Here is an 11242-nt window from a genome sequence, read left to right on the forward strand (position 1 = left end):
AGGACTTGTGCAGACAACCATGGCAGCTGAGGGGCTCTTACAGGCAACAGATCTTAAGGTTCAAGTGACCTTTGATGGTTGAGGATGAAAGGCTTCTTTTGAAATATTGTGTATCAGAATTTCATGACCACCATGGCATTTTATTATGATATAAATTTCATAAGAGTCTTGTGAAGTCTGTATGAATTTATTTTATTTGTATAAAAAATTACTTCCAAATATTTATGTCATTCTATTTTTGACTTTTTTCTAGAGGGAAGCCACTTATTTAAACTTCCTAGGAACCTTATAATTCAATTTCTCTTGCTTTTCTACCTTTCAGGAGTTGAAGTCTGGTCAGCATAGCCATAGTTGGATTATTACTAAAACCATAAATTCATAGGGTATCTGGGTCAATAAACTTTATGGCTCTGGATTTTTCTTTGGGCTGCCAGCTCACAAATAATGACATGTGTAGCTAGAGATTTCCTGCCTGGCCCACAGTCAGGACAAATCTCTGTCACCCACCAGTCCCACAGCTGCTCAGACACAACCAAGTAAACACAGAGACTTACATTGCTTACAAACTGTATGACCATGGCAGGCTTCTTGCTAACTGTTTTTATAGCTTAAATTAATTCATTTCTATAAATCTATACCTTGCCACATGGCTCGTGGCTTACCGGCATCTTCACATGCTGCTTGTCATGGTGGAAGCTGGCAGTGTCTCCCTGACTCAGCCTTCCACTTCCCAGAATTCTCCTCTCTCATTGTCCCGCCTACTTCCTACCTGGCAACTGGCCAATCAGTGTTTTATTTATACAGAACAATATCCACAGCACTTCCCCTTTTCTTTCTTTCTTTCTTTCTTTCTTTCTTTCTTTCTTTCTTTCTTTCTTTCTTTCTTTCTTTCTTTCTTTCTTTTTCTTCAAAAAGGAAGGTTTTAAATTTCACATGTCTCCAAAGCCAACTTGTTATAGTTGGGAATTTGGGCGTAGCTTCTTTTACTACTTCCTGCTGGAGGGGGGCATTGCATCTTATGGGGACACAAAGAAAATTTTAGGATTATGGAGTAGTCTATGAAGGTGTATTGTCTAAGCCAGTTGCCTTGAAACCATTCTGGATGTTAGATCATCTGGGCCATGGTATCATTGGAGACCTTTCAGGAGGTCTTGGCTAGTCAAACCTGATGTATCTTAATCTGGAACAAATCCATAGCCTCTGGCTTTATGTGGAAACAAAAGCAGAGCCTCCTTTTCAAAGTAACATATCCTTACATCCAAATTTTGAAGTCAAGGTCCCTTTAAAATATACATTTTGGCATAACTCAACAGCTTTTGCAATCAAATGTTTTAATGTTTTTCTTCAGTTAGGAATATCAAAGAGAACATAATCCAGATTTTCTGTGTGGTAACCTTGAGCCTATTGTTTTTTTTTTTTTTGTTTTGTTTTGTTTTTTGTTTTTTGTTTTTGTTTTTTTTTTTTTCAAGACAGGGTTTCTCTGTGTAGCTTTGCGCCTTTCCTGGAACTCGCTTTGGAGACCAGGCTGGCCTTGAACTCACAGAGATCCGCCTGCCTCTGCCTCCTGAGTGCTGGGATTAAAGGTGTGCGCCACCACCGCCCGGCGAGCCTATTGTTTTAAACTGCAGCATTCTAAGACTGAAATGGTGCTGTAGCTGCTGGCTCTGCCCACTTCAGCTTCCCAACATGGCAGTGGTACATTTTCCACCAGCTCTGGGAGCCATCAACTCTCAGAAATAGTGGGTCTATGCTTCTATCAAAGCAGCATTTAGCCCAGAAACCTCTGTTTTTGTTTTGCACTAGTAAATGCTAAATCCATGACGCAGCTTAATGTGCCACTTGCAGAGGCCTCATTCCTGCCATACTGCAGGTTGAGCGCACAGGTCAGCAACCCACCATAGTAGATAGTAGCTCAAACACACAGGCTGCTGCTAACTTGAAAGAGACAACTAGGAACTGTTTATAGCTCCATTTTAGAATCTTTTTACTCAGGTTTTAGGGGGAAACTCTTGCCCCATGTTGGGCACCATTGTAGCTAGAGTTTTCCTGCCTGGCTCACAGTCAGGACAAATCTCTGTCACCTGTCAGTCCCACAGCAGCTCAGATCCAACCAAGTAAACACAGAGACTTATATTGCTTACAAACTGTATGGCCATGGCAGGCTTCTTGCTAACTATTCTTATAGCTTAAATTAATCCATTTCTATAAATCTATACCTTGCCACATGGCTCTTGCCTTACCGGCATCTTCACATGCTGCTTGTCATGGTGGAAGCTGGCAGTGTCTCCCTGACTCAGCCTTCCACTTCCCAGAATTCTCCTCTCTCCTTGCCTGCCTACTTCCTGCCTGGCCACTGGCCAATCAGTGTTTTATTTATACCGAATGATATCCACAACAGACATGGAAACTAATTATTAATTTTGAAAGCTCAGCCTTAGGTTAGGCTTGTCCTATTGTCAATTATAACTTAAATTAACCCATTTACTTTAATCTACATTCTACCACCTTTCTCCATATTGTCCATCCTGCTTTCTCTGTGTCTGGCTGATGATTCTGCCTTGTTTCCCCCCAGAGTTCTTTCTCTGCTTGGAAGTTCTACACTTACCTCCTCCTAAGCTATTGGCCATTCTGCTTTTATTACACCAATCACAGCAGTACATTTCACGCAGTGTACAAATACCCCACAATGCTACTGAGTAATAAGTACTCCCTTCTTTGGGTGTGTATAGCATGTTCCTCCCTTCTTTCCTTACAACATCTTCATGTTCATATTTATTTACCAAAATTTGTTCAAAGAAATGTTGGCTTTGTGTCAAGATCATTAAATCACTCACATGTTGAACACTTCTAAAGACAGCCTCAGGATTTTGAGATTTGTGAAGGAAGCGCTTCACTTTCAGACACCAAACCTCTATGAAGTGTCTTGACTGTTGTGAAACAAACTAATACAAATTTGGCAGCTTGTGATAGCACTGATTTATATTTCAATAGTTTCACAGCTCATAAAATTAGTAGAGTTGAGTGAATTATCTGCTTGAGTGCCACCTGCTGTGATGTTAAATTGTTAGTTGGATAAGGCTTGCATGTGAGAGTCCTAGAGAATTTTGGTAAGCTAATTAAGGTTCCAAGATATTCCATTATTGGTATCCTGTCTCTTTGCTGACTGTCCACTTGAGTTTGTGCTTTGCATGTATAGGCTGCCTGTATTTTTTTTTGCTAATGTTTTGTGAGACGTCTTCTATTCCATGGTCCATTAAATTGTTGTTACACATCCAGCCTATCTGGACTAAGACTTCTCTCATTAGCTAGAGGAAACTGTGCTTTTAAAATGAGTCATTTAATTAGCTGGGATCAGTGCCCAAATCTGCTTCTCATCCAGCATAAGCCAAAGGATAGTACCACAGGGTGAAGATTGTGAGTGCCTCTCAGAATTTTATCGCAGATAAAGATTCTGAGTAAGATTATATCTTAGGAAAAGTCAATAGTAACTATGTCAGGAAGTTATGGTTTTAGCTATATCAACATTCTTTTGAAGGACAGGCTATGTTTCTGGATGGCTGTCTGGAAAGATGGTGGTGCACTGGCCAACTTTGCATTGCCACAGCAAGTACCTGAGATAACTGGAGAAGAAGGACGAGTTTTTCAGTTTGTTTTATTTTGTTCTTTATGTATTGCTCTCTCTCTCTCTCTCTCTCTCTCTCTCTCTCTCTCTGTGTGTGTGTGTGTGTGTGTGTGTGTGTGTGTGTGTTTTGGTTTGATCACAGTTTGGAAGGTTTCAGTTCTTGGTTGGATTGATCTACTGCTTTGGGACCTGTGATGAGGCAACAGCTACTGTTCACAGTACATAGCAGGCAGATCTGATCTTTTGGTGGCCAGGAAGCAAGGAATAAAAATAAGTGTGAGAGTTTTCCCATCGCATTCAAGGGTGTACCTCTGTGATGCAAAAGGGCATCTAACTCTAACCGATCCCTGTCACTTATTTTATTCATTGTTTTTGTTTATATTTTAGAGATTTGATCACATGTATTTCCAGCTCTCTATTTGGCCAAAGTGATCTTGGACTTGTGATCTTCCTGGCTTCAACTCCCCATGCTGAGATCCCAGGCTTGTGCTAGGGAATTGAGGTTTTGTGGTGCTGAGGTTAAATGGAGGGCTTCTTCTGGGCTAAGCAAACATACTACCAACCACATTAGATCCCCAGCCCAGAAAGCCATCTCTTCAAGGCACCTCTAAATAATGCCACAGGCTTGGGACTCATGGATGTCAGGGACACTTATTCAAAGCACAGCAGAGAGAACCAGATTAATAGTATTATTGAGTAGTTCAATTTCACCAGGTTTGTTTCTTTTATCTTGTCTGACAAGGTTTTCCAAACTACAAATCCTCTTTGGTACTTCCTAAACCTCTCACAAGACTATTGTAAGAATCAGAACAATCCCTTTGAATTAAAATGTAAGTTGTGTGATGTACATAAAAGATACATTCATGAACCATCTCTGCCATTTTTCTTATATTAAACTTATTATAAACACATTGATATAATTTTGATATATATTATTTACACACCCAAACAGAATTACACAATATAAAGTAAAAAATTTATTATCTCAAGTACAATATGGCAAGAAACTTTATAAATGGAATGAATTAATTATATTCAGAACATCTATACTCTCAGCATCACTGCAGAATAATTATTTTTTTATTTTTATGATATACAACCAAATTCTGGATCATCTATGTAATCTTAGGAATGATAGACAAAAGCATAGGTGTGATCTTTTCTTTTATAAGATTGTATCAAAATGTAAATTGTTATGTAATTCCATGCACGTCTAACTCTAGTCATGCGGACTTAGGAAATTCAGGGTTAAATGGTGGAATTGTTATTAAAAATATGTAATGTAGCCAGGCAGTGTTGGCATATGTCTGTAATCCCAGCACTCAAGAAGAAGAGACAAGTGGTTCTCTATGAGTTTGAGGCCACCCTGGTCTACATAGCAAGTTCCAAAACAGCCTGGGCTTTTACACAGAGAAACCCAGTTACAAAAAAACAAAATAAAACAAAACAAGAAGTAGTGTATTTTAATAATCTTTATGAATATTCAGAAATTATTTCAAACATTTGTGGAAACCTTTTAAAAATCAAACAATACACTAGATTGAGTTATTCTAGAACTCTATGCTATAAGTATAAGAAAACAGGCTATTCTATGCCCTTGTCAGGATGTACACCTTTTTACATTTCATACTGGAAGAACCCACTACCCCCTGGCCCAAGGTCACATTTTCTACATCGTGATTTCCAAACTGAGAGATAAAATTTTCAACAAGATAGAAGGGTCCAGGCCTGGAAATGGCTGCCAGGTTACCTCACCCCTAAATTCTACTCCTGACCCTTAGATTTCTCTGTTGTCCTTACTGTGTTGCACAACATTTTAAGACCTTATTTACATATATTCTTTAAATCACTAATCTCTCTTACAAGAGAAACTGTCTTCTGACCACAGAATCCTGAACATTTCAGAAACAACCAGCCAAACACGTTAGTTTTTATTTTCCAAACAAGTTTCAATTTATAAGATGCTCAGGCACACGTTCAGTCTGCTGAATCTTTGTCTTCCTGGTCTCAGCACTCACATGCCAGACAAACTTTCCTTTTAGTTAAGTGTAACCCCACTTTCTCTTACAGGTTCAACCATATATGCTTTATTTACTTTCTAAAAAATTGATAAACCTTGCCGAGAAAGAAAGAGTTATGCTGTGAAAAATATTCCTTTATATTTATATATTCCTCTTTCTTTTTTGTCATCCTGCTTTTTTTTGTCTCATTTAAAATAGATATTTTTGCTTACATAATATATCCTGTTAATCGTTTCCTCTCCCTCTCCTCCTCTCACTTCCTCCCTACCCATCTGGATTCATTCATTTTGTCTATCATTAGACTACAAGCAGGTGATTAAGGAATAAGAATAAAATAAACAAACAGAAAAAAAGATCCAAAGAAAATTCACAAGAAATAGATATTTTCCAGAGACCCACTGGTTGACAAAGCAATGAAATCCATTAAAAACAAAAAACTAAATTAAAATCCATAACATATACAAAAAGGAACTTTAGAGTAAAAAGAAAGAAGAATAAATGAATAAATAAATATTAAGATAAAATTTAAACACTAAGGTAAAAATCTTGACATGACCTTATGGAACAAAGAACCTCCAAAGTTTGCATTGAATTAATTTTCCTTTGACCATCTACTGCTAGGCATGCAGCCTACCCTTAAGAGTAGTTTGTTTTTCCACTGAAACTCCTTTGGAAGAATCAGAATTTTCATTTGCAAGTGGTTATCATTTGGAGGTACTTCTGGGTTAGGATTGGGGCCTTGCATCCACTTCTCCTTTCAGCTGTAGGACCCCATCTGACAGACCTATGCAAACCTTGTGCATGTTACTTCTGTTAATGTGGAGAAGTTGAGCTGATACCTACATAGAGACTTCTATTAATGTGAGCTATAACTATAACTTCTGTTAATGTGAGCTTTGATCGTGTTGATTTAGAGTATCTACAACATCTGGCGTCCAACTTTTGTGGCATGAATTTTCAAACTCATGAAAAAGTGGCTTGCCTGTGGATTTATAGCCACCTGGCACAGGCCAGAACTACATGTATGTGGCTGGAGTCTCTGGAGACAGGATTGGCTGAGGAGTTGGGAAGGTGAGAAGTGGCTGTGGCTTGTTTCCTCTGATCTTTCAGCTTTTACCACAATATTTGCCTCCAGGTTTTTATTATAAGACCAATTTTAAGATTATACAACAGTTTGCTTTGTGTCCTCCATTCCCTCTAACTCTTACACACTTTCTACCGACTCTTCCATGGTGTTCCCTAATCACTGAGGGGAGACATCCAACAGAGACATTCACTAAAGTGCTGAGTTTTCCAGTCTTTCACTGTGTTATGCCTGGCTGTGGGTCTCTTCATCTACTCCCATTGACTGTGGGAGCAAGCTTCTATGGTGATGACTAAGACAAGACACATATCGATGAGTATAGTAGAATGATACTAGGAGGCATTAAAATGTTAGATTTATTTATGTATGTTTTATTTAATAGCAGAAGTGTTTGGTTTTACCCAAGAGTTATGTAGTCTCAGGTTTTTGGTCCCCCACACAGTGTCACATATTGGGTCCATCTCATAGAAAAAGCCTTCAGTCAAATCGGATATTGCTTGGTATCCCCATACACTTTGTGACATATTTTATTAGCATGTCTTTCAGGCAGTACACCATTGTACATAGAAGGGTTTCTACTTGGGTTGGTAGTTATATTTCACCTCGGGTAGCTTGCAGAGTGTGATCCTGTACCAAAGATCCTAGCACCTGGAGGTGAAGCCTCTATGTAGGTATCAGCTCAACTTCTCCACATTCAGTGAGTTTTGTAGGCGTTGTCTGAAGCAATATGGCCTCGCAGTCATTTTGTGGAGAAAAACTTATAGTCCTGAAAACATCCTGGGTTGTATGGGCATTCCCAGGGTACCCATTTGTCCAACAAAATTGGATGTAACATAGTGTTGGTACTGGAAGATTAATTTGGAAGAAGGAAGTGTCCAGTTGGTGCTCTGTCTTACCTTTGTTTGGTGATTTCATTTAGATCATCTAAGGTGTATTTAGATCATTAGATGCATATATATATATATATGTTTCTACTGTAATAGGTTCCCCAACTACCTCTCAAATGGTTCTTAACCTTCCCCATCTCCCTCTCTCTCCCTCTCTCCCTCTCTCCCTCTCTCTCCCTCTCTCTCTCTCTCTCCCTCTTCCATAGCTGCCCATTTCTTTCCTATTTCAGCCTTCCATCTGAGCCTTCATTCATCCATAACTGTTTTATTTAAGTTTTCCGGAGAGAATTATCAATGTATTCAATTTCAGTTTGGTGGGGGAGAATTATCCCCACCCCTAGTCTGTTACTCTATACCTAACATCTGTGGTTCAATGGACTGTAGTTTACTTATAACTGATATAACAACTAATATCTACATATAAGCCATATATCTTACTGTGTCTATACATATATATGTGTGTGTATGTATATATATGTATGTATGTATGTATATGATATATATTTCCATCCAGATATCTGTGAATTTCATTGTTTTCAACAGTTAGCAATATTCCATTATATAAGCATACTGCATTTTCTTTATTCATTTTCTAATGAGGGACATATAGATAATTTATAATTCCTGGATGTTATTAATAGAGCAGCAATAAACATGGTTGAACAAGTGTTTCTGTGGTAGGATAGAGTGTCCATTGATTATATGCCCAAGAGTTGTATAGTTCTCTATTAAAATTTTATCCTGAATAACCTGTCCATTGGTGATAGTGGGTTATTTACATCTCCCACTGTCAGTGTCAGAGAGACAATTTGTGATTTAAGTTGTAGCAGTTTCTTTTATAAACTTGTGTGCCATTATATTTGGTTCATAAATGTTAGTATTGCAATATCCTTTTGATGAATTTTTCTCTAATCAGTAGGTAGTTTCTTGTCCTATCTCCTCAGATTAGTATTGGTTTTAAGTGTATTTTGTCAGGTACTAAAATGGCCATATGAGCTTGTCTCTAATGTCCATTTGCTTGAAATATCTTTTCCATCTTTTTACTCTGAGGTGATGTTTTCTATCCTCAATGTTAATTTTTTTCATTAAATAGAGCAGAGGATAGATATTGATTTTGAATCATTCTGTAAATATTTGTCTTTTTATTGTGGAGTTGAGAGCACTGAGGTTGAGAGGTATCTATGAGGAGTGTTGGTGATTCCTGTCATTTTGTTTTGGTGTGTGTGTGTGTGTGTGTGTGTGTGTGTGTGTGTGTGTGTGTGTGTATTTCTTGTCTTTTAATTTGCTGGTCAGGGATTACTTATTCCTTTTGTTTCCTTGTGTGTGGTTAACATCTTCAAGTTAGAGTTGTCTTCTAGTACCTGCTGTAGGGCTGAATTTATGAATAGATACGGCTTAAATTTTGTTTGATCATGAAATGTGTTGTTTTCTCCATCTATTGTGATTGTAACTTTGACTGGGTATAGAAAGGTATCTATGGCTGGAAACTATGGTCTCTTAGAGTCTTTAGAACATTAGTCCAGAAACTTTTGGTTTTTAGAGTCTCTAGTAAAAAGTTTGTGTTACTCCAGTAAGTCTGCCTTTTACATGTTACTTGGTTGTTTTCCCTTGCAACTTTTAATCTTATTTCTTTGTTCTGTACATTCAGTGTTTAGATTATTATATGCAGAGGGCACTTTGCTTTCTTTTATGCTCTACTCAGTTTGGTATTATGTATGCTTTTATAAGCATCTTCTTCAGGCTAAGAAAATTTTCTTTGATTTTGTTGAAAATATTCTCTGTGCCTTTGACTTATGTTTATTCTCTTTCCTCTAATCCTATTGATCTTAGACATGGTCTTTTCATACCATCCCAAATTTTATGGATTCTTTGTGCCAAGATATTTTAAGAATTAGCATTCTTTCTGATCAATGAATACACTTCTTCTGTCATGTCTTTATTGCCTGAGACTCTTTCTTCTTCTATTCTGTTCTGTTGGGGATACTTACCTTTGAAATTCCTGTTTGAGTTCCTTAATTTTCCATTTCCAGATTTCACTCGGTTTGGTTTCTTCTTTGTTGATTTTGTTTTTGCTTGCAGGTCTTGAACTATGTTATTTATTTCTTCTATTTTGGGGAGTTCAAAATATGGAATGATTTATGAATTATCATTCAGTCTTTGCACAGGAGCTGTTCTAATCATTTCTGTATAGTTCCAATTTTAGTATATGAGCTGCCATAGCAAGCACCCATTTCTGTTTCTTGAATCCTCAGTCATGATTCATTTTAACTAATGGGGTGATGTTTGCTGCTTTTGGTACCAATAGGGGGAAAATAGCAGTAGGGTTTAGATTGAAAAAGCAGTGTTTCTCATCAAAGTCTTCTACCTTATGGGAATGATGTTGAAGACATTGCTATAACCGGTGTTGTTTCTCAGCCTCATATTATTGTCCCTGAGTCATAAAAGTAAAAAAGAATTTTAGGAAACTAGTCTAAAATGAGTTTTATAATTATTTCTAAATGAAGGTCTGAGTCATACCCCAGGATGCACTTGTATATTTAACTCAGAACAGCCAAAAACAAAAGAGCCTAACAATAATATAGATTAATATATAGGAAAGAAGTAAATGAAAGTTGCTAGTTTTAACTGTGGCTTTATAACAAGGCATGGAAATAAAAGCAGCCTTATGTATGCAACGTTTCTTCTGTGCTGTATGTGTTTGTATCAAGCTACTGGGTGCACACAAAAAGACAAGGACAAGGATATTAAAAAGTAATTATGAACATGTATTCGGGAAACATAACGCAAATTCTAATATAAAACCCTGTTAGAGATAGAGACCATGTGAAACTCCCCAAATACTGCAAACTAAAATTCTGTAGAATTGTATACCAGTGTCAAGCCAACTTTTCTTATTTTGGGTACATAATATGATCTTGTCTATTGATTGCCTAAGTTTATAATGAGTCATTTAAACTAGTGTCGAGCTTTTAGCTTTTTATCAAATTAACACAAACCACACAGCATCTTCCTTTAAGATTCAGGTTACCTAGATTTGACCTTTTATATTTGAAGTTTTCAAAAATTTTCCATCACCGCCATTCTCCTGGAGAGCTGGTATTCTGTGGCATATACTATCATTTCTAGATATGTGATTGGTGCATGCACTTTTGAAGAGTATCTCCACTGAACACAGCCCACTGGCTTCAACTTCCACAGCAAAATCACCTGAAACCCTGCCCCTCAGTGTGTGATTGTTGATGATTCAAACACATCTCCTCAGGTGCAATACATCAGGACCCGCAATGTTCTTGAAAAGTGCAGAGTCAGGGAACGGAGAATAGATTTAAAAATTGTGGTTCAATGAGCAGTATAGAGTAGTTTCACACCTGGAAGCAAATTGAAGAAAGATTGATAAGGAGGGCTGGGGTCTGCCATTACTAGTTAAATGTTGTATCAAGGTTGCTGATGCCTCTGAGTCCCAGACAATTGCTGATGAACAGCACATAGATATTCTGTACTGTGAAAAACATAAGTCAATTTTTGGACCATGAACTAACACTCCAGAAAATAAAAGATATCTAGATACTTCTTTATTATTAAAAAAATATTTCAACAAACAATATTTAAAAAAAATGATGTGGTAAAG

The 11242-nt window shown here is 37.4% G+C and overlaps 1 non-coding gene across 1 annotated transcript; it reads right to left on the bottom strand.

Moving 5' to 3' along the window:
- Positions 1-9734: 9734 nt before the first annotated feature.
- On the bottom strand, positions 9735-9841 carry LOC121832516 (U6 spliceosomal RNA). The gene has a single exon (XR_006076159.1). It is a non-coding gene; the product is annotated as a U6 spliceosomal RNA (small nuclear RNA).
- Positions 9842-11242: the final 1401 nt, after the last annotated feature.

The sequence above is a fragment of the Peromyscus maniculatus genome, chromosome 9 (assembly GCF_049852395.1).
Source record: "Peromyscus maniculatus bairdii isolate BWxNUB_F1_BW_parent chromosome 9, HU_Pman_BW_mat_3.1, whole genome shotgun sequence".
In the NCBI taxonomy this organism is placed as follows: Eukaryota; Metazoa; Chordata; class Mammalia; order Rodentia; family Cricetidae; genus Peromyscus; species Peromyscus maniculatus.